Below are 25,821 nucleotides of genomic sequence, written 5' to 3' on the forward strand. Positions count from 1 at the left end.
TTCAACGTATTTCCATTGCTACCCACACATTTTCCGCACTTGGTCACGAAACGCAAAACCTAACCTCTAACCTTCCCATAACAGGAACATGCATTTCACATCACTCAAAAACATATTCCGAAATTCATCGTATAATTTTATAAAACACAAAAATTTGTAGCGGACGGCCTTTTTATTCATATTTCATGTGTGATATTATCTTATTAAATCACATTACATTTCAAAAATTTCACTGCTCTGCGGTATTTAAGTACGAGGTAGATAAATTAGCGTAACATGTTAACGACTCGTGGAAGAAAGAATCTGCGGGAGCACGGAAGAGTCGTACACAGAAAGACGTCACACACCTAGAAACCAGCGTGATTTTTGTGCCAAATGTGGTTGGCCCGCTGTATGAGGCAGATGAAGTCCCCTATGACTTACATTTTCAAGCACTGTATGTACTGAACTACCCTTTCAGTATCCTCATATACTTTATCTCTTCATCTTCGGCTTGCGACATCAGCATGTACAAATGGTTCAAATCCTAGCTGGTGGGGCGATTGAGCGCTCCACTACAACACCACGAGAACTCTGATCAGCTTTGTGGCCAGCATGGGAGAATGTTACACGGCGGACTTCGCTGTCCGTCACGATCGCACATGTCGTTAAGAGTCATGTCCCGCCATTTTTAATACCCAGAAGACCATGACAGATAGAAGTGACATCCGTGTAGTTATTGTCTGTTCGTGTCTTTGTGCATTTCCTTCAGTTACCTTCTGCAGTGCGCCGTAGTGTTTCTTGGTATGGTCCAACTTTCAACGATCTCTGTTACTTGGCACTGTTGTTGTTGTCGTAGTCTTCAGTCCTGAGACTGGTTTGATGCAGCTCTCCATGCTACTCTATCCTGTGCAAGCTGCTTCATCTCCCAGAACGTACGGCAACCTACATCCTTCTCAATCTGTTTAGTGTATTCATCTTTCGGTTCCCTCTACGATTTTTATCCTCCACGCTGCCCTCCAATACTAAATTGGTGATCCCTTGATGCCTCAGAACATCTCCTACCAACCGACCTTTCTGATAGTCAAGGTGTGACACAAATTTCTCTTCTCCCTAATTCTATTCAATACCTCCTCATTAGTTATGTGATCTACTCATCTACTTTTCAGCATTCTTCTGTTGCACTACATTTCGAAAGCTTCTATTCTCTTCTTGTCCAAACTACTTATCGTCCACGTTTCACTTCCATACATGGCCACACTCCATACAAACACTTTCAGAAAAGACTTACTGACACTTAAATCTATACACAATTTTAACAAATTTCTCTTCTTCAGAAACGCTTTCCTTGCCATTGCCAGTCTACATTTTATATCCTCTCTACTTCGACCATCATCAGTTATTTTGCTCCCCAAGTAGCCAAACTCATTTACTACTTTAAGTGTCTCATTCCCTAATTCAATACCCTCAGTATCACCCGATTTAATTCGACTACATTCCATTATCCTCGTTTTGCTTTTGTTGATGTTCATCTTACGTCCTACTTTCAAGACACTGCTCATTGCGTTCAGCTGCTCTTCAAGGTCCTATGCTGCCTCCGACACAATTACAATGTCATCGGCGAACTTCAAAGATTTTATTTCTTTTCCATGGATTACAATTCCTACTCCGAATTTTTCTTTTGTTTCCTTTACTGCTTTCTCAATATACAGATTGAATAACATCAGGGATAGGCTACAACCCTATCTCACTCCTTCCCAACCACTGCTTCCCTTTCATGCCCCTCGACTCTTATAACTGCCATCTGGTTTAGTACAAACTGTAAATGGCCTTTCACTCCTTGTATTTTGCCACTGCCACCTTCAGAATTTGAAAGAGACTATTCCAGCAACATTGTCAAAAGCTTTCTCCAAGTATACAAATGCTAGAAACGTAGGCTTGCCTTTTCTTAATCTATTTTCTAAGATACCTCTGTAAAGTTCTCATATACGCGTTAATGTTTAACTTCGTTGTCATTTGCTGCCACCGAACGTCCAGTTTCGCTACCAACAAAAACGTAAATAATGCCGGCCGCGGTGGCCGAGCGGTTCTAGGCGCTTCTGCTCGGAACCGCGCGACTGCTACGGTCGCAGGTTCGAATCCTGCCTAGGGCATGGATGTGTGTGATGTCCTTAGGTTAGTTAGGTTTAAGTAGTTCTAAGTTCTAGGGGACTGATGACCTCAGATGTTAAGTCCCATAGTGCTCAGAGCCATTTGAACCTTTTTGAACCAAAACGTAAATAAGCCTTTCTCGACGAGGTGTCGTGACCAAGGAGAACACGTCTTTCCATAGGTCCTAGCCGTACGGTGTAGCGCAGTGGTTAAGGGAGTTGAGTTACAGACGACTGTTCAAACCCCAGTCTCATCCGTCCCTAACCCGTGTCAGGGCTCCGGTCTAGTGGTCCCGTTGTCGATGGGACGTCAAACATTAAACTTCTTTTTTTCCGTCCTCCCTTTCAGAGCTCTAAAGTTTATGTTTACATTACGACGCATTTTTCTTGTTAACTCGGGCTATATCCATGTTATCAGCTTCTAGTCAGTCTCCGCAAGTAAGCGCTTGATTTAGTCCTTCTTGTCGTAACACTAGCTAAGTTAAATATATAGAACACTGCTTACATTACTGTTTCCGCTTGCATTTTGGTGCATACAGTGCCTAAATGCCCAGTGGTCCGACCACTTTGTTTCAGGTCTATGATGAAGACACTTCTTATTCGTAAACATTTAATTTTCTTTCCTATGTGAACGGAACTAATAATACTCAGCAGTGCCGGGTAGCTTTAGTACTTCGGATTCAGCTGATTACATTACGTTTCAAAAATGGGGCTGCACACCATCTGCCTAAACTAATGAAATGACATTTCATTATAGTCTGCCTTCGTATATTATATGCAAGTTAGTTAGTTCCATGTTCCATGGATCGTTTGCACGATAAATCGTAATGATCTGGAATGAGCCATTTTACATTCACATCGTAAATTAATTGTTAAATGTGGCTACATGCTGAACATTTATAAAGTTAGTTCTTTTCAGATACCTACACATGTGGGCTAGTAATTCCTACCCTCCACCCTTTACACATTACGGTAATAGAAGTTCTTATACAGAGTAGAAAGAGGCGTCAAAGAGACACTTTTCAGTTGTTTTTTTTTCAAATTTCATTTCACTGTCTGTCAGGGATTCTATATCCCCGGGTATGTTATCAAAAATTTTTGTTACAGCATTGTGTGCCCCTTTTAGTGCTAAATACAACATTAATGTGGAGTAGGGTTCTTCCGGTGTTGTGATTATGTATATCATTCATCCTTTTGAACTGCAGTGGATAATTTACAACAGACCTCGTGTCGGAATAAATATACCGTGTAACACTAGCCATAATGACCCACTCTTGGAACAGATGTCTACAAGATGATCATGGGGATGTACCACATATTACTATTACAGTACGTTTTTGACCAATCAAGATTTTATTTCTTAAAGATGAGTTCTCCCAGATCATTATTCCATATGACATTATGAACGAAAATATGCAAAGTATATCACCTTATTGATTCGTTTCTCCTCAAGATTTTCAATGATTCTAAGTGCAAATATGGCTGAACTAAGTTGTTTTAGGAGTTCTAAAATGTGCTGTTCCAGGTTAAATTTTCATCAAAATAAACACCTCAGAATTTTGGAGTTTCCATCCTATTTACTATTTCCTCACCATGTGTTGCATTTATCGTTGGTGTACTACGCCTAGACATGCGGAAAAATAAAACATTAGAAACTGAGTATATACCGCCGTACAGGGAATCCAAAGTTCAGTGCTACGCGTCGCCCTTCCCAGATTGCAACAGACTAATGTTTCTGCGATACACTTCGAATTAATGTAACTATATTACGATAAGAAATATGAGAACGGAAAGTATACTACCCAATAAACATAACAATACATGAAAAGTAACTTGAGATAACGAAATTCTTAACTTAGAAATAAGGATGACGTATTGTATGGAATCATTTGTAGCAGTCTACGGTTAACTGACAAAAAGAGCACTAGAAACAGAAATTGATTTTTTGGAATGTAGTTATATATGTCTCAAAACTTGGACTTTGTGGGACAAAGATGGGAAATATTTTGAATTTTCCAAATTGGTCCATGGAGGAGAATGTGGGAAATGAAATGGTAGACTCAATAATAGATGATGAAGTGTTAGAAAGGCTGAATGAACCGAGAACACCTCAGTAATACAACAAAAAAAGAAGCGAACTTGGTCGGAGACATTGAAGGGAAAAACATTTTTAAATATTGAATAAAAAGTATAAGGAAAAAGAAGCAGAGTAAAAAGCCGACATGGCATGTCTACACATGTGGGGAAGAATATATCCTACAGAAGGGTTGAAGAAGGGATCAAAGTTGGGAATCACAGAAGATAGAGTCAAACAATCTACAAGAGGGTTACACTATATGACAACATATTGCTTGAATTTGATTCGTAATTAATAACCTACAATATGGTGTGACTATCTCGAGGTATATTGTATTCGTTCATTGTGCTTTCGGTATTTAACTGTAGTTTTCAATCTCATGAGAGTTTACTAAGAATTGTAATGTAATGGTTTTTCCATTCACGGTAAACGATATATTTTACTAAGATTATTTCATTGAAGATTATCTAATAACTATACCTTAATTTCCGCTTCTTACTTATGGCGCTTTTTTGTGGTGTAGTTTGAACTGACTTGGGTTGTCTTATCCCCAGTACCATTTGCAGTATTTTTCAGTTACTAAGGATTCATGTCTATGAGACGTAGGAGTTTAATATAATTTGTTAACTTTGTGCACTACCGAACCTAAAGGACACCATAAAATATATAGCAGTGACGTGGACGTGAGAGAGTAGCACCCTTTGATGAAATGTCAATATGTGCGTGGCTTTCTAATGCTTATTTCATTCTGAAAGCTAAGTACCTCATTACGAAAATAAAGAATACACGTATGACTATTTGATACCAACACACAACTCTTTAGTGCTATAACAGATACTTTGTGCATTACATAGTTAGCATGGCAGGACGTCCAGTACTTGTGCATGTTGTTGTTGTGGTCTTCAGTCCAAGGACTGGTTTGATGCAGGTGTCCATGCTACTCTATCCTGTGCAAGCTTCTTCATCTCCCAGTACCTACTGAAATCTACTGCCTTCTGAATCTGTTTAGTGTATTCATCCCTTGTCTCCCTCTACGATTTTTACCCTCCACGCTACCCTCCAATACTAAATTGGTGAGCCCTTCATACCTCAGAACATGTCCCTTCTTCTTGTCAAGTTGTGCCACAAATTTCTCTTCTCTCCAATTCTATTCAATTCCTCCTCATTAGTTATGTGATCTACCCATCTAATCTTCAGCAATATTCTGTAGCTCCACATTTCCAAAGTTTCAATTCTCTTCTTGTCTAAACTGTTTATCATCCACGTTTCACTTCCATATAATAGGTAAGATAGGCAATTACATCTCTATCATTAAAACTTTCAAGTCCAGGTACACTAGACACTCCGCTACCACCTCTCACAATTGCGACAGTGAACCATCCATTTCCATGTGAGAATGTGTCGTTAATATCCAAGTTAAAATTAAGAGAACATCCAAGAAATACAGAAGGTCCATCGATGAGGGCGTGGGCTGCAACACTCGATGTTAACAAATTTCTCTTCTTGAAAAACGCTTTCCTTGTCATTGCCTGTCTACATTTTATATCAGCTCTACTTACCATCATCAGTTATTTTTCTCCCAAATAACAAAACTCCTTTACTACTTTAAGCGTCTCATTTCCTAACCTAATTCCTGCAGCATCACCTGACTTAATTCGACTACATTGCATTATCCTCGTTTTGCTTTTGTTGATGTTCATCTTGTATCCTCCTTTAAAGACACTGTCCATTCCGTTCAGCAGCTCTTCCAGGTCCTTTGCTGTCTCAGACAGAATTACAGTCATCGGCGAACCTCAAAGTTTTTATTTCTTCTCCATAGATTTTAATTCCTATTCCAGTTTTTTCTTCTGTTGCCTTTACTACTTGCTCAATATAGAGACTGAATAACGTCAGGGATAGGCTACAACCCTGTCTCACTCCCTTTCCAACCACTTCTACGGTTTCATGTCCCTCTACTCTTGTAACTGCCATCTGATTTCGGTACAAGTTGTAAATAGCCTTTCGCTCCCTGTATTTTACCCCTACCACATTCATAATTTGAAAGAGAGTATTCCTGTCAACATTTTCAAAAGCTTTCTCTAAGTCTACAAATGCTAGAAACGTATGTTTGCCTTTCCTTAATCTTTCTTCTAAGATAAGTCGTAGGGTCAGTATTGCCTCACGTGTTCCAACATTTCTATGGAATCCAAGCTGATCTCCCATGAAGTCACCTCCTACCAGTTTTTCCATTCGTCTGTAAATAATTCGTGTTAGTATTTTGCAGTCGTGGCTTATTAAACTGATAGTTCGGTAATTTTCATACCTGTCAGCACCTGCTTTCTTTGGGATTGGAATTATTATATTCTTCTTGAAGTTTGAGGTATTTCGCCTGTCTCATACATCTTGCTCACTGGATGGTAGAGTTTTGTTGGGCCTGGCTCTGCCAAGGCTGTCAGTAGTTCTAATGGAATGTTGTCTACTTCGGAGGGCTTGTTTCGACTTAGGTCTTTCAGTGCTCTGTCAAACTCTTCAAGCAGTATCACATCTCCTATATCATCTTTATCTACATTCTCTTCCATTTCCATAATATTGTCCTCAAGAACATCGCCCTTGTGTAGACCTTCTATACACTCCTTGCACCTTTCTGCTTCCCCTTCTTTGCTTAGAACTGGGTTTCCATCTGAGGTCTTGATATTCATGCAAGTGGTTCTCTTTTCTCCAAAGGTCTCTTTAATTTTCCTGTAGGTAGCATCTATCTTACCCCTAGTGATATGCGCCTCTACATCCTTACATTTGTCCTCTAGCCATCCCTGATTAGCCATTTTGCACTTCCTGTTGATATCATTTTTGAGACGTTTGTATTCTTTTTGCCTCCTTTATTTATTCCAATTTTATAATTATTTTCTCCTTTCATCAATTTAATTCAATATCTCGTCTGTTACCCAAGGATTTCTACTAGCCCTCGTCTTTTTACCTACTAGATCCTCTCCTGCCTTCACTACTACTGACTACTACATCCATCAAAGCTACCCATTCTTCTTCTACTGCAGAGGTTCCCAAACTTTTGTTTGTCACGCCTCCCTTCTGCCGAAAAGAAAGCTTTCGTGCCCCCCCCCCTAAAAAAATATGGAGAGTTTTATTAATTATCATGAGACTATTGAAAAATTTGTTATTGTGACGTCATGTAACGTGGTGGGTTGTTAATGTATCGAGTCGCAGTTATTACGTCATCAGTCTAGTCTTGTGATTATAAGCCACTCCGAAAGTAAAGAAAATCCTTGGTAAACAAGGAAAAATATTTGCGACCTTTGCAGCTTAGTGGATGTGGGCTATATTTTAAGTTGAGTGCAGCTTATTACTTTCACTCATTATGAAAAATAGTCACTCAGTCACGGTGGTAACGAACAAACGAACATCACTGATTTGTACGCCTATAGCGCTCCCCATTGTCATTGGGCATAGGTTGGCATTTATGTCAACGACGGAAGCTACCGAAGAGCGACAAAGGCCCGGTTCCCAGAACCAGACCAAAAAAAAAAAAAAAAAAAAAAAAAAAAAAAAAATTTGTTTTACGCAATAATCGTGCAGACTACACAGAACTTTAAAAAATATGAATAAAACAACTTCCTTATCTTGATTACATGCCCTTGCTGCACACCATTTCTTCACCCGTATACGATTTTAGGACTACACTTCGCTTGCCATATCTAGGATAAACTTTCGCTCTGTCTTCATCCAGAAGAAATACTGTTATTAGTTGAAATAACATACCACACGTAACATTAGAATCCATAAGGATCACACGCAATATTTATATTTAAATCAGATTCACTATGTTTATTTTATATTGTTTCTTCGAAATAGTTTTTTATAATTTTACAGTATTACCTACATGTAAGGATAGTTAATAGGAAAATAACAAGTTCTCTTAATATGTGACTTATTTATTATAAAAATATTATTTCCACACACATACGGCAAGAAACAAACAAATAAATCAATGTGAAGGACGAGCTTTCATATCACATGGGGATCCGTGGGTTGACAGGGTTATAAAACGGCATTTTTGCAGTTACGCGGTATAAGTGGTTATTGCTCTGATGAACATAGCCTACTATGGCTAAAAGTTATAACATGTTTACGTTCAGTTCATGTGTACAAATGTACGGAATAGTTAATACCTGACTTTTCTGTTTTCCAATTGCCAGAAGTAAGTTGTTTACAAATCTGATCTATTAGATTTAACGCATATCGCCTTCGTAATTTTGAGAGTTTCTGTGTGTGACATTCTAAACGTGACATTCTAAACGTGACACTCTAAACGTGATCTTCAAAAGCTGTATGTTCTAGGATAGGTTATTGAGACAGGATTGCGGGAAGTGGGACGCCAAACGATTGCATTTAGCACCATAATCTATCATTAATACCCGCACACTCATTTTTATTAAAATATCGATATTAAAAAGGAATATTAGGTTCATACCACTAACTCCACCCGCGCCCCCCTTGCAGCATCATCACGCCCCCCCCCCCCCCAAGGGGGGCGTCCCCCCCAGTTTGGGAACCTCTGTTCTACTGTATTTCTTTCCCCCATTCCTGTCAATGGTTCCCTTACGCTCTCCCTGAAACTCTCTACAACCTCTGGTTCTTTCAGTTTATCCAGGTCCCATCTCCTTAATTTCCCACCTTTTTGCAGTTTCTTCAGTTTTGATCTACAGTTCATAACCACTAGATCGTGGTCAGAGTCCATATCTGTCCCTGGAAATGTCTTACAATTTAAAACCTGGTTCCTAAATCTCTGTCTTACCATTATGTAATCTATCTGATACCTTCTAGTATCTCCAGTCTTCTTCCATGTATACAGCCTTCCTTCATGATTCTTGAACCAAGTGTTAGCTATGATTAAGTTATGCTCTGTGCAAAATTCTGCCAGGCGGCTTCCTCTTTCATTTCTTCCCCCCAGTCCATATTCACCTACTACGTTTCCTGCTCTCCCTTTTCCTACTATCGAGTTCAGTCACACATGACAACTAAATTTTCGTCTCCATTCACTATCTGAATAATTTCTTTTATCTCTTCACACATTTCATCAATCTCTTCGTCATCTGCAGAGCTAGTTGGCACATAAACTTGTACCACTGTAGTAGGCGTGGGCTTCGTGTCTATCTTGGTCACAATAATGCGTTCACTATGCTGTTTGTAGTAGCTAACCCACACTCCTATTTTTTATTCATTATGAAATCTACTCCTGCATTACCCCTATTTGATTTTGTACTTATAACCCTGTACTCACCTGACCTGAAGTCTTGTTCCTCCTGCCACTGAACTTCAATAATTCCCACTATATCGAACTTTAACCTATCCATTTCCCATTTTAAATTTTCTAACCTACCGGCCCTATTAAGGGATCTGACATTCCACGCTCCGATCCGTAGAACGCCAGTTTTCTTTCTCCTGATAACAACGTCCTCTTGAGTAGTCCCCGCCCGGGGATCAGAATGGGGGACTGTTTTACCTCTGGAATATTTTACCCAAGAGGACGCCGTCATCTTTTAACCATACAGTAAAGCTGCCTAGCTTGTATTAAATTACAAACATAACGAAATAATCCAGTAGCCGTTTTGGGTAGCCTATCTTGTTTACATATCTGTTCTTGGATGTAGCTAGTTCGAACCATTCGAACAAGTATTATCAAAAATCCATTGTGTATCTTTATTAATTAGTGTTGTACCCTGAATAGAGATCTGCTAGGCGGAGCAGACCTATCGTATCCTAGTGTGGAAAGCCGTCGAAAGGAGAAGTTACTATATCAAGGGGTGATAACTTGCAATGCACCTTCTCCAGAAGACGTTTCTCATCACGCGAACTTATAAACACTACACACTACCACAGTGTGATCCCAATAGGCAATTACAGGTATTTTCAAACATACAGACATCATATTTTTTTTATGTACACCAATATTACTGTAACGGTACACAAGAAAGCGCTACAAATACAACAAAAATACCTTTGTAGATTCGTATCACTTGACCTAAACATTTGTTTAGTATCTATGTTTTTCGGAAGATAAAACACTTTTTCATATCTGAGTTCTTCAGAAGAAAAAGGCAACACGTTTTTCATATCGCGAACGAATGAAAAGTAGTACGGCCACAGATTGATTCGTATTAATCCCTTAGTTGCATTGTCGAAAAAACAAAAATCCGGATTATTTTTGTACGTCAATATTATGCAACGACAGTCAGGAACGCATCACAAATACAACAAAAATATCTTTATAGAATCGTTCTGGAGGTATAAACTTAAGCGTAGGGAACTCTAATAATATTTCTCCGAAATATAGTTTTACATGGAACTGAAATGTGGACGATATACAGTATAAACTGAAAGGGAAGATTTTTAAATGTAGTGGCACATAAGACGCTGAAAACTTTATGGATACCAGTAGACCAGTTTACAACCAAAGAGGTTGTGAACTGAGTCGAGAGGGAAAGCCTCAGGCAAAAGCCACTAAGAGAAGGGATAGGTTGACAGAACTCATTCTCAGCACCAAGTAATAGTAAATTCTGAAACAGAGGGAAGACTGTCTCTCTTGTAGGAGGTCACGGTTTAAATAAAGTAAGTTCTATTACGTGTTGGTTGCAGTGATGAGTTTTGCACAGGACAGAACTGCATAAAAAACTGAACACAACAACACAAGACATCAGCAATGACATCTCATTTACAATGAATTTTGCCATAGAAAGTGGATTCATATAAGTCCGAATCCTAGTTGTGAAGTTATTTCAATGTGTTAGGAAGTTTCTTTGGAGGAAACAGGTAGCTTCATCTCAGAAGATCCATTCTGTAAACGTTCCCTGTTTATTTATGTTTAAGAAGATGTTCGCGGTTGTTCCAGTCAGAGGCGTGACTTACTATTTATAAATGAGCTGATGGTTGTAGGGCCAAAGAGTAAAATTTGTTAGACAAGTTTTGACTGTTCGCTATAGTGGAGAAAGACGCTTCACGTACGTAAGCTCTGCCTGCAATTCAGGCCAGTAATTTGCCATTTCATCAGGAGTTCCTTCTTTCGCCGTCAGATATTTCACTCCACAGGCGTAGTCAGAGCGATGTGTAGGCCTATTTATAATGGTCCAATCCTCTTGCATTTATAAGCCGACTCCACCTACGCAGACGAGTGTAATCCGTTGAGATTCGCCATGCGTTAAGCCTCTTCACTTTCCACCGAGTGCACCGTCAGTCCGCAGTTGATAAGCTTACCGTTCAGCATAGCAGGCTTCGGAACTCCCACCGCGTCCTATGGAGATGTTCTGTGCGTTCCTGTAGCAACGACGCAACTCTGCTGCCGACAAAGGGCTGAGTAATTGCGCTGGACTGGAAATCAAGTCGAGGGAACTCTCCATACAATCTGAATCTGACAAGTACTGAAACATCTGGATGCTTTATTTTACGTCGACCTGTCAGTTGTTAGTTCGATACTTTTATTTATTTCTCTCTCTCTCTCTCTCTCTCTTTCTTTTTTTCTTTTGCTTGTGCCTGTTTTCCCGCGGAGACGCAGGGTCGGCATGGTTAATCGGACGTGGCAATGTTAGTTGAAGGGGTGGCCAGATGCCCTCCCTGCCGCCACCCCGTACCCCTGGGAAGGAATTAGTGTACCCCAGCTGTCTGCAACTAGTGTAATCCATGGAATAGTGCAAAAGTGTTAAGATGTCTGTGAGCCGTGTAACTGAGGCGGAACGTGGGGACCAGCCCGGTATTCACCTAGGTGGATGTGGAAAACCGCCTAAAAACCACATCAAGACTGGCCGGCACACCGGCCCTCGTTGTTAATCCGCTGGGCGGATTCCATCTTGGGCGGGCGGGCCTACCCGAGTCCAGGAAGCAGCGGTTTTACGCTCTCGGCTAACCTGGCTGGTCTCTCTTTCTCTTTCTATCTCTCTTTCTCTCTGCCTTATATTTTCCATTGGCCACAGATGTTATGCACTTACGGGGAAAAAATCGCAACACTGAAAAATAGTGTAGAGTAATGTACGTTCGGTGATACATATGTCTAAGTAACCTATTTAAATGATTAACATTTCAAGGTCATAGATTAATGTATGCGACATATAAGTCACTGCAAATATGAAGTACTGGTTGATTAATAACCGGTATAACCAATGGAATGTTGAATGCAAGCATGCCAACGTGCGCGCATTTTATTGTACAGGTGCCGGATGTCAGTTTGTGGGATGGAGTTCCACGCCTGTTGCACTTGATCGATTAAAACAGCGACGGTTAATATTTGTGATATGCACTCGGCTGGAGACAGATCTGGTGATCGAGCGTCCCAGGGCAACATGTCGCCACTGTATACAGAAGTGGTTCCAAACCTGGGGGAAATTATCCCCCTGAGGGGTAAAAGGAAATTCTCTGAGGGCTAAAAGCTAAACTATTCGATTCTGTTTCAGTCACGAAACTAAATTATTTTCAAAAGATCATTACAATTATCACAATTTTGTAAGACTATTATACCGATTATGTAACTTACCAATAATTACTTTTCCCCAATTAGCAACATTAATGCGGTGGAGGTTCCTCACACAGTCCAACCACTATACACATATGTTCTGCTTTTTCCTGCACGTCGTTGATAACAGATGTGAGACATATACGTAATAAATGATAAATGTCTCAAGAAAATGTCTTCTCCAGGCTGTCAATAGTACCTGCAGTAGTCCACAAGTTGTTCCATCACTTGCTTCGAAACAGATAAATGCACTGTACGAAACAGCAGTAACTACGTAAGGTCTACTATAGTGACCTACACAGTATTATTATTTCTTTACTTTCTCAGACGTTAAGTCTGGTTAAAAATGCAAAGTGACGCGGACCTTGATCAAGCGTCACTTTCTTTCAACTGTACGGTATATGTTATATTGCATTTAGGAACTTTCGGGTAATTGAACATGTATCAATAATTACGGATTTCTGTAGTTGTATATATAAGTTTGGATGTAGCTGTATTGCATTGATGTACTGGTGGATATTGTGTGGTATGACTCCTGTAATTGATAGTATAATTGGTATTACGTCAACTTTATCCTGATGCCACATGTCCTTGACTTCCTCAGCCACTTGGATGTATTTTTCAATTTTTTCTCCTGTTTTCTTTTGTATATTTGTTGTACTGGGTATGGATATTTCGATTAGTTGTGTTAATTTCTTCTTTTTATTGGTAAGTATGATGTCAGGTTTGTTATGTGGTGTTGTTTTATCTGTTATAATGGTTCTGTTCCAGTATAATTTGTATTCATCATTCTCCAGTACATTTTGTGGTGCATACTTGTATGTGGGAACGTGTTGTTTTATTAGTTTATATTCTATGGCAAGTTGTTGGTGAATTATTTTTGCTACATTGTCATGTCTTCTGGGGTATTCTGTATTTGCTAATATTGTACATCCGCTTGTGATGTGATCTACTGTTTCTATTTGTTGTTTGCAAAGTCTGCATTTATCTGTTGTGGTATTGGGATCTTTAATAATATGCTTGCTGTAATATCTGGTGTTTATTGTTTGATCCTGTAATGCAATCATGAATCCTTCCGTCTCACTGTATATATTGCCTTTTCTTAGCCATGTGTTGGCTGCGTCTTGATCGATGTGTGGCTGTGTTAGATGATACAGGTGCTTGCCATGTAGTGTTTTCTTTTTCCAATTTACTTTCTTCGTATCTGTTGATGTTATGTGATCTAAAGGGTTGTAGAAGTGGTTATGAAGTTGCAGTGGTATAGCCGATGTATTTATATGAGTGATTGTTTTGTGTATTTTGCTAGTTTCTGCTCGTTCTAGAAAGAATTTTCTTAAATTGTCTACCTGTCCATAATGTAGGTTTCTTATGTTGATGAATCCCTTTCCTCCTTCCTTTCTGCTTAATGTGAATCTTTCTGTTGCTGAATGTATATGATGTATTCTATATTTGTGGCATTGTGATCGTGTAAGTGTATTGAGTGCTTCTAGGTCTGTGTTACTCCACTTCGCTACTCCAAATGAGTAGGTCAATATTGGTATAGCATAAGTATTTATAGCTTTTGTCTTGTTTCTTGCTGTCAATTGTGTTTTCAGTACTTTTGTTAGTCTTTGACTATATTTTTCTTTTAGTTCTTCTTTAATATTTGTATTATCTATTCCTATTTTTTGTCTGTATCCTAGATATTTATAGGCATCTATTTTTTTCCATCGCTCCTAAGCAGTCGCTGTGGTTATCCAATATGTAATCTTCTTGTTTAGTGTGTTTTCCCTTGACTATGCTATTTTCCTTACATTTGTCTGTTCCAAAAGCCATATTTATATCATTGCTGAATACTTCTGTTATCTTTAGTAATTGGTTGAGTTGTTGATTTGTTGCTGCCAGTAGTTTTAGATCATCCATGTATAGCAAATGTGTGATTTTGTGTGGGTATGTTCCAGTAATATTGTATCCATAATTTGTATTATTTAGCATGTTGGATAGTGGGTTCAGAGCAAGACAGAACCAGAAAGGACTTAATGAGTCTCCTTGGTATATTCCACGCTTAATCTGTATCGGCTGTGATGTGATATTATTTGAATTTGTTTGGATATTGAGTGTGGTTTTCGAAATGTCTTACCGCACAGGTGGGCCTTCAGACGACCAAAGAGGTAAAAATGAGATGGAGCCAAGTGCGGAATGTAGGGATTGTGAGGAACAATTTTCCAATCCAGTTTCCTGAATGTCTCCTGCGTCATAATAGCTATATGGGGTTTGGCATTGTCATGGCGTAGTCTGATGAACTGACCCTAAACCTGTAGTCTGTGGGTCTTGATGGCACGTCACACCTTGTCCAATGAAAAACAGTAGCGGTCCCTGTCAATCGTGGAGCCAGGTTCCAAAATGTCGGTGGTCTCCTTACTCACATCACTCACTGCCATCGATAGTCTACTGCATCGTGGATTCTTCGATAGAGAGAAATCACCTTCTTTAAACCTCTGCAACCACTGTTGGATACTGTTGCGATCCACTGTGTCCCACCCATAAACAGGGAGCAACTTCCTCTGAATCGATGTGGCAGAGTCATCGCCGGTCTTGAAGAGGAAGTCCATCACCGACCGTTGTCGCAACTTGACATCTACTTCAAGGTCCATTATGGCTCACCTGTAAATAAAAGAAAATACTTTTATATACCAACTTACAGCTAAATGTTCCAGGTCTGTTCACAAAAAATTTCGTTCTGCTCCTGCAAAAAATTAAAAAAATTAGAGACGACTGTGCAAAACTTTTTGAACGCCGTTTGTAATTTTCATCTAAACAAAGCAGAATTCGACACAGTAAAGATAGGCATTTCAGATCATGAGAGACTAAGGCTCGGAAAAACTCGTAACAGTATAGTACCTGAAATTTTAGCAGCCTGTAGCAAAATTATAAGACCAATTAATGAATCAAAGCTAAGCAATTTCATAAGTAAATTGAATTTAATAAAATGCAACAAAATAATAACCACTGCAGGTGCAAATGAATGTACCAAAAATTTTTTTGGAACTGTTAACTGAAAATTTTGAAGCATGTTGTCCTAAACGCTGAAAAAAATATCGAAACAAAATCGTCACACCAAATCACAAAATCTAAAAAGCTGGTACACCCCACATCGTACACGACACATCTAAGTGGAATAAGAGTCACAATGCTACTCTATCATGATAGGTATAAGCACAATAATGCTGACAAGGAAATGTAAATAAAAGCGAAAAAGATTTACAGGTCTGAAACCAAAGCAGTTAAGTGCAAAGCAAATTATACATATATACTCAACTCCGTGAATAAATGCAAAGCTGCATGGAAAATTATTAAAACAGAAATAAAATGTTATGATGAAGTATACGAGACATTAATTCCACTTCATATTCTAAAAGCACTTTTGTCAGTCATCAGTCAGATACCAGTACCATGGAGAGTTGAGTAAGGCATTGGAATTGCTATCAGAAATCGACTGTAAGCAGACAGACAGCTTTCACTGGACTCTTGTAACTGAAAGATGGTCAATGAATCAATAGAGAAGCTCAGTAATTCTAGAGCAGAGGATTACTATGACCTCTCAAATTATGTTATTAAATGTATCAGAAATCAAATTGTAACGCCACTGACTAAAATTGTCAACTAAATTTTAAATGAAAGTAATTATCTGGAATATTTAAAAATATCTGTAACTAAACCAACCTATATCACTTACACCCATAATATCAAGAATTATACAATACTGCATGCATAAACAGATGAGTCAATATTTTGAAAACGAGGTATTTACCTAACAGTATGGTTTCAGACCCAGCCTTTCTGCAGTCAAACCATTTGAGAGTACAGTAGCAAAAATTTAAAAGATGTTCTGAAAATAAAGATATTGTCTGTGCAATACTGTTGGACCTCAGGAAAGCTTTTGGGATGGTCTCCCACAATATTCTCATAAGGAAGCTCTACTACTATGAAGTGAGACAGAATGCTCTTCGCCTATTGAAGTCTTACTTGGACAATAGGAAACAGTTAGTTAAAGTAAATAATGAAATATCAGAACGTCTCCCACTTGTAAAGGGTGTACTTCAAGGATCTGTTCATTGGCCTTTGCTTTTCATTAGTTATATAAACGATTTATCTGCAGTTGTACTATGTGATGCAGTGCTGTATGTTGATGACACAACACTCATCACATGTGATACCAACGTTGGAAATGAGCAACACATCATGGCAGTGGCAGTGGAGAGATGCACTACTTGGTTTGAGGCAAATGTACTGTAGAATAATGATAGTAAAACTGATGCTGTTGTATTCAGTCTGAATGCTCTCAGTCATGAAAATAAAACAGTAAAATTATTAGAAATTCATATAGATCAAAAGCTCGGCTGGGATACTCACACAGGGAAGTTACATGGCAAATTGGAGTGTGTCACCAATGTGCTGCACAAGCTAAGGAGCGCTGTCAGAAAAGAACTTCTGTTATATTCATATTTTGCATTCTTTCATACCCACCTGAGTTACAGAATAGTATTATGGTGCAATTCTGTAGGCTCAAAATTAGTACTTAAATGGCAAAAGAAATCCATAAGTTGCATTGCAGAACTTAGCCCATATGAATCATGTCGAGATTATCTTAAGAAACTAAATATAATGACAGAGCCTGGCCTGTCTTCCTTAAACGGAATCTGAGTAAAATTTAATTAAGGAGGATAGTTCATGACCATGACATAAGAAGTGGACACACAAGTAATATACCATATGCTAGGCTTGCGAAGACACATAACAGTTACAAAGATCTTGGTGCTGTCTACTTCAACAAATTACCTGAAAAAGCCTACACAGTACCAGTAAATAAATTTAAAACTAGTCTTTCGAGGTAGATGAAAAGAAAAGTAATTTACTCTGCTCAAGAATTCCTTGAGCATGTGACAAATGACCCACTTTCCTTATGGGAATCAACAATAAATTTACTGCAAACTGTACATATGCCACACTGTGCAACTGTTTTATTACTTTTTCTTGTTTGATTATTTATTTTTCATCCACTGAACTATGTTGTTCATTTATCTTGTAACTGATCTGTTAGGAAACTTTTTGTTGCTATTGACATTAGCATAAATATATTTTGTATCCATTTTGGATTAATAGTTTTAGTTAATGACATTTGTCCTAGTTTCTATTATTATTATTATTATCATTACTGTGTTAACACTGACGACAACAGTTGCATGTAAGTATGCTCAAAAGTGGAATAAAACATTTCTATTTGTATTTGTATTTGCATTCAGGTTTCGGAGCATCTCCGTGACGCTCTACCATGATGTCCATTATAATTATCCGGGCTATTATGTCGTGGTCGGTTGACGAATTCTGTGTCGATTCCCAACGTTTCGTCTCCGACTCTGCTCAAGAATTCCTTGAGCATGTGACAAATGATCGACTTTCCTTATGGGAATCAACAATAAATTTACTGCAAACTATACATATGCCACACTGTGCAACTGTTTTATTACTTTTTCTTGTTTGAGCCAGTGGGTGTGTTGGACCTTCCATTGAGCTACGGACCCCCTTGAAGATGTCTCCCGCAGTCGGAGACGAAACGTTGGGAATCGGCACAGAATTCGTCAACCGACCACGGCATAACAGCCCGGATAATTATAATGGACATGATATTTCCGGCCGTGAAAGTCTACATTTTTGCTCTACCATGAGTCGAATAAACTTGTGACTGTTCTTCGTACCATTTGCTGTATACTTTTGCTTCCCCGATGATAAGGGGTATAAAACTGATTGAAACATTGCAACAGAACGATGCCACCACTCGACCTATCACCCGAGAAGATTTTATCACTGTAATACGCCGAGAAATCCTGCAATCACATACCCAACACTTGAGAAAAATTGTGAGGTGGGACACGTGAGTGCTTTCTAAGCAGTTTTCTTTGCAGGCAGACTGCATTTCCCCAGTATCACAAGAATGAACCGAATTCGGCAACTGGTTTTCCTACGATCGTCATTGAATTTTGAATCTCCCAAAACTGCAATAGTCAAGTACTTTTACGATGTTACTGTTGTCTATATGACATAAAGCCTTTAATAATTAAATGTAAAAGCGAGGAACCTTAGTTTTTGCCAAACTATGTGCCAAGAAACCAATAAAAAACCCAAAATAAAATTTAAAGTATCTTCTCTAAGATTCCTGGAGGGGTTGTCAGGCCGTCAAAAATTCTTTTGCCAGCTCTTGACGGGTGTCAGCACTCACACACGCGTCGCTGATGTCTTTCCGTTTAGTGGCCTTAGCCCCACAACGGTGCATTTCAAACCCACAGTTACCTGACAAGTCTCACACAGTTCTGCGTACGAAAAGTGATTTGATCTTATCGTTTCTTTTTTGCGCCTTGTTTTTTGACCTTGCCTCTTTCCCGTCACGGACCCACTTCAATCGCAACAGGGACATTTAAAACACGGCGGACTAAATACCTACAGCGCAGACCAGTGCAGGTGCTTGGCAGCCAATTAGCTACAGGGTCTCTACTCGGATGCACGAGAAAACTTACCGCCCACTTCCCACGGCTAGCGGAAACTCTCTCTGCACCGTTCCTTTCACAGGCTTCGACTTGCCGTTTGAAAGGCCGGCACCGTCTCATTTGCTGTGTGCCTCTGAAATCCAGCAGGAGAGCAGCTAATGAGCGTCAGGGAAAGACACGGAGCTAATTACCTAGTCTGCTTCACGTCCCCTCTATCGCGTGTCGCTGTGACAGGACGCCAATTAAACTCTGTCCACGGCTTAACCTGCGTCACTTCATCACAGGGCAGAGAAACCTTTATGGACACTTATCATTTTTAGTATTCGTACGACAAGAGCTAAGCAATGGGATCAACGTTATACGTGTGAGTTCGTGTGGTGGCGCTGGAGTCTTAGTAAACGAGGGCCTTTCTGATCACGACAGAGTCCACTGGCATATTGCACGGTGTTCATCCCCAAAGTCATCTGAAACAACCCAATCCGAGATGGAGGATAACTGGAGCCCCCGGCAGAATTAAAATGTGAGGTTCAGCAAAACGTTGCCTCAACAGTCACTTGACCAATACGGAGAGGAATATGACCCAAGCGAGTACTTTCTTTGAAAGGCAAGGAACTTCTAGGGGAGATGCCAGAGGTGTCATGTCACGCAAGGCAGTCACTAGAATCAGTGTTTCCTTTTGGGCCACCATGTTGCCTGTTAACAGACCGCACAATCGTTGCGCAAGCACTGTCGGGCTCTACACTATTCCTGATCGTATGTACCTAGGGCCTCGCTATGCGGCAATGTGTTGCTCGTCCAGCGTGCCGAGAGAAATTACACACCAACAGCGTGTTAATGCGTTCGTGGGGACGTTTCTAAGAGTTTGGGGGAACTTGGGAAAAACTTGGATAAACTCTGGAGAGCCAGATGGAACCTAGGCTCGAAAGCACATAGCTCTGGCTACTCACGCTCTGCAGTCTTCTGTGGGCTACGGCTGAAAGAGCTATTCACTGTGTGGATGCCAGAACTGAGTTACACCGATGCATGGCACAGTGCGACCAGCTGAAATGGCGCCCCCTCCATGTTGGTTCCCTGTGCGCAATGACCATGGCCACAAGTTCGGCGGTCGTTGACTAAGTATAATGGAAGGTTCGTCTGTTTTTATAAAACACAGTTGAAGCTGGGCAATGCTGATGGCGTATATAATAAGGACCAATGCAGGCAATCATCGAGAGTGCATAGTCTGTTAGTACTAAAAGATGTCAATACAGGGTCTGTTGTGCAAGTAATAGAGTCGCACACGCCAAACAATGCCATATGTACACTACTGGCCATTAAAATTGCTACACCACGAAGATGACGTGCTACAGACGCGAATGTAATCGACAGGAAGAAAAGGCTGTGATATACAAATGATTAGCTTTTCAGAGCATTCATACAAAGTTGGCGCCGGTGGCGACACCTACAACGTGCTGACATGAGGAAAGTTTCCAACCGATTTCTCATACACAAAAAGCAGTTGACCAGCGTTGCCTGGTGAAACGTTGTTATGATGGCTCGTGTTGTTGTTGTTGTTGTTGTGGTCTTCAGTCCTGAGACTGGTTTGATGCAGCTCTCCATGCTACTCTACCCTGTGCAAGCTTCTTCATCCCCCAGTACCTACTGCAACCTACATCCTTCTGAATCTGCTTAGTGTATTGATCTCTTGGTCTCCCTCTACGATTTTTACCCTCCACGCTGCCCTCCAATGCTAAATTTGTGATCCCTTGATGCCTCAAAACATGTCCTACCAACCGATCCCTTCTTCTAGTCAAGTTGTGCCACAAACTTCTCCCCAATCCTATTCTATACCTCCTCATTAGTTGCGTGATCTACCCACCTTATCTTCAGCATTCTTCTGTAGCACCGCATTTCGAAAGCTTCTATTCTCTTCTTGTCCAAACTGGTTATCGTCCATGTTTCACTTCCATACATGGCTACACTCCATACAAATACTTTCAGAAACGACTTCCTGACAATTACATCTATACTCGATGTTAACAAATTTCTCTTCTTCAGAAACGATTTCCTTGCCATTGCTAGTCTACATTTTATATCCTCTCTACATCGACCATCATCAGTTATTTTACTCCCTAAATAGCAAAACTCCTTTACTACTTTAAGTGTCTCATTACCTAATCTAATCCCCTCAGCATCACCCGATTTAATTTGACTACATTCCATTATCCTCGTTTTGCTTTTGTTGATGTTCATCTTATATCCTCCTTTCAAGACACTGTCCATTCCATTCAACTGCTCTTCCAAGTCCTTTGCTGTCTCTGACAGAATTACTATGTCATCGGCGAACCTCAAAGTTTTTACTTCTTCTCCATGAATTTTAATACCTACTCCGAATTTTTCTTTTGTTTCCTTTACTGCTTGCTCAATATACAGATTGAATAACATCGGGGAGAGGCTACAACCCTGTCTCACTCCTTTCCCAACCACTGCTTCCCTTTCATGCCCCTCGACTCTTATAACTGCCATCTGGTTTCTGTACAAATTGTAAATAGCCTTTCGCTCCCTGTGTTTTACCCCCTGCCACCTTCAGAATTTGAAAGAGAGTATTCCAGTTAACGTTGTCAAAAGCTTTCTCTAAGTCTACAAATGCTAGAAACGTACGTTTGCCTTTTCTTAATCTTTCTTCTAAGATAAGTCGTAGGGTCAGTATTGCCTCACGTGTTCCAACATTTCGTCTGTAAAGAATTCACGGTAGTATTTTGCAGCTGTGACTTATTAAACTGATAGTTCGGTAATTTTCACATCTGTCAACACCTGCTTTCTTTGGGATTGGAATTATTATATTCTTCTTGAAGTCTGTGGGTATTTCACCTGTCTCATACATCTTGCTCACCAGATGGTAGAGTTTTGTCATGACTGGCTCTCCCAAGGCCATCAGTAGTTCTAATGGAATGTTGTCTACTCCCGGGGCCTTGTTTCGACTCAGGTCTTTCAGTGCTCTGTCAAACTCTTCACGCACTATCTTATCTCCCATTTCATCTTCATCTACATCCTCTTCCATTTCCATAATATTGTCCTCAAGTACATCGCCCCTGTATAAACCCTCTATATACTCCTTCCACCTTTCTGCCTTCCCTTCTTTGCTTAGAACTGGGTTGCCATCTGAGCTCTTGATATACATAAAAGTGGTTCTCTTCTCTCCAAAGGTCTCTTTAATTTTCCTGTAGGCAGTATCTATCTTACCTCTAGTGAGACAAGCCTCTACATCCTTACATTTGTCCTCTAGCCATCCCTGCTTAGCCGTTTTGCACTTCCTGTCGATCTCATTTTTGAGACGTTTGTATTCCTTTTTGCCTGTTTCATTTACTGCATTTTTATATTTTCTCCTTTCATCAATTAAATTCAATATTTCTTCTGTTACCCAAGGATTTCTATTAGCCCTCGTCTTTTTACCTACTTGATCCTCTGCTGCCTTCACTACTTCATCCCTCAGACATACCCATTCTTCTTCTACTGTGTTTCTTTCCCCCATTCCTGTCAATTGTTCCCTTATGCTCTCCCTGAAACTCTCTACAACCTCTGGTTCTTTCAGTTTATCCAGGTCCCATCTCCTTAAATTCCCACCTTTTTGCAGTTTCTTCAGTTTCAAACTGCAGTTCATAACCAATATATTGTGGTCAGAATCCACATCTGCCCCTGGAAATGTCTTACAGTTTAAAACCTGGTTCCTAAATCTCTGTCTTACCATTATATAATCTATCTGATACCTTTTACTATCTCCAGGATTCTTCCAGGTATACAACCTTCTTTTATGATTCTTGAACCAGGTGTTAGCTATGATTAAGTTATGCTCTGTGCAAAATTCTACAAGGCGGCTTCCTCTTTCATTTCTTCCCCCCAATCCATATTCACCTACTATGTTTCCTTCTCTCCCTTTTCCTACTGACGAATTCCAGTCACCCATGACTATTAAATTTTCGTCTCCCTTCACTACCTGAATAATTTCTTTTATCTCGTCATACATTTAATCAATTTCTTCATCATCTGCAGAGCTAGTTGGCATATAAACTTGTACTACTGTAGTAGGCATGGGCTTTGTGTCTATCTTGGCCACAATAATGCGTTCACTATGCTGTTTGTAGTAGCTAACCCGCACTCCTATTTTTTTATTCATTATTAAACCTACTCCTGCATTACCCCTATTTGATTTTATATTTATAACCCTGTAATCACCTGACCAAAAGTCTTGTTCCTCCTGCCACCGAACTTCACTAATTCCCACTATATCTAACTTTAACCTATCCATTTCCCTTTTTAAATTTTCTAACCTACCTGCCCGATTAAGGGATCTGACATTCCACGCTCCGATCCGTAGAACACCAGTTTTCTTTCTCCTGATAACGACGTCCTCTTGAGTAGTCCCCGCCCAGAGATTCGAATGGGGGACTATTTTACCTCCGGAATATTTTACCCAAGAGGACGCCATCATAATTTAATCATACAGTAAAGCTGCATGTCCTCGGGAAAAATTACGGCTGTAGTTTCCCCTTGCTTTCAGCCGTTCGCAGTACCAGCACAGCAAGGCCGTTTTGGTTAATGTTACAAGGCCAGATCAGTCAATCATCCAGACTGTTGCCCCTGCAACTACTGAAAAGGCTGCTGCCCCTCTTCAGGAACCACATGTTTGTCTGGCCTCTCAACAGATACCCCTCCGTTGTGGTTGCACCTACGGTACGGCCATCTGTATCGCTGAGGCACGCAAGCCTCCCCACCAACGGCAAGGTCCATGGTTCATGGGGGGGAGAAATGCGTACCATCACGATTCCGACTTTGATAAAGGTCGGATTGTAGCCTATCGCGATTGCGTTTTATCATATCGCGACGTTGCTGCTCGCATTGGTCGAGATCCAATGACTGTTAGCAGAATATGGAATCGGTGGGTTCAGGAGGGTAATACGGAACGCCGTGCTGGACCCCAACGGCCTCATATCACTAGCAGTCGAGATGACAGGCATCTTATCCGCATGGCTGTAACGGATCGTGCAGCCACGTCTCGATCCCTGAGTCAACAGATGGGGACGTTTGTAAGACGACAACCATCTGCACGGACAGTTCGACGACGTTTGTAGCGACATGGACTATCAGCTGCGAGACCGTGGCTGCGGTTACCCTAGACGCAGCATCACAGACATGAGCGCCTGCGATGGTGTACTCAACGGCGAACCTGGGTGCACGAATGGCAAAACGTCATTTTTTCGGATGGATCCAGGTTCTGTTTACAGCATCATGGTGGTCGCATCCGTGTTTGGCGACATCGCAGTGAATGCACATTGGAATCGTGTATTCGTCATCGCCATACTGTCCTATCACCCGGCGTGATGGTATGGAGTGCCATTGGTTACACGTCTCGGTCACCTCTTGTTCGCGTTGACGGCACTTTGAACAGTGGACGTTACATTTTAGATGTGTTGCTACCCGTGATTCTACCCTTCATTCGATCGCTGCGAAACCCTCCATTTCAGCAGGATAATGCACGACCGCATGATGCAGGTCCTGTACCGGCCTTTCTGGATACAGAAAATATTCGACTGCTGCCATGGCGAACACATTCTCTAGATCTCTCACCAATTGAAAACGTCTGGCCAATGGTGGCTCAGCAACTGGCTCGTCACAATATGCCAGTCACTAGTCTTGATGAACTGTGGTATCGTGTTGAAGCTGCATGGGCAGCTGTACCTGTACACTCCATCCAAGCTCTGTTTGACTCAATGCCCAGGCGTATCAAGGCCGTTATTACGGCCAGAGGTGGTTGTTCTGGGTACTGATTTCTCAGGATCTATGAACCCAAACTGCGTGAAAATGTAATCGTATGTCAGTTCTAGTATATTTGTCCACTGAATACCCGTTTATCATCTGCATGTCTTCTCGGTGTAGCAATTTCAACGGCCAGTAGTGTATATATCCACATGCATTCGTCTGGTTTGAATTGAACTTCCAAGTCAGTTCCTCAGTGTTAATCGATCCTGCAGGCAAGCCTCGTGTCTGCACAGTCCTGACAGCTAATTCACAGTCGCATGGTGGCGAAACGAGTCCAATCGTCTCGGTAACTGTGAGACATGAAGCGGTATTTCAGCCGCCGAGATGAAAAGGGTTTTAATCCTGTACAAAACCAAAGCACAAGTGCTGAATATCTTTTCCAAACGTATTTTACGAAGGTCAATCAACGAATACTGCTCATGCGCCACGAGACAGATGATACTACGTAGTATTAGCGTCTTTCAGAGCTGAAATCGACAAAACTGAGCAAGTCCTTCGGATCCTATGGAATCCCTGTCACATTATAAACTGAATTTGTGGTTGAGTTAGCCACTCTTATCAACAATACACCGCAGATCCCACTAACGAAAAGGTGTCCCAGTAGAAGGGTGACAAATGATCCACAAAGCTGGCATCCAGTATCCCTGACATCTATCTTTTGCAGAATCTCACAATCTAAGCTCAAACACAATTAGGTATCTCTAACATAACTTCAGAGAGCATGAAAGTAGTACATCTACGGGACCTTCAGCACACCTTGTCGAAAATTTGTAATTTCTTTAAATTTGTGACCTCACAAGTCATTGC

This window comes from Schistocerca americana, chromosome 3 (assembly GCF_021461395.2).
Source record: "Schistocerca americana isolate TAMUIC-IGC-003095 chromosome 3, iqSchAmer2.1, whole genome shotgun sequence".
Taxonomy (NCBI): domain Eukaryota; kingdom Metazoa; phylum Arthropoda; class Insecta; order Orthoptera; family Acrididae; genus Schistocerca; species Schistocerca americana.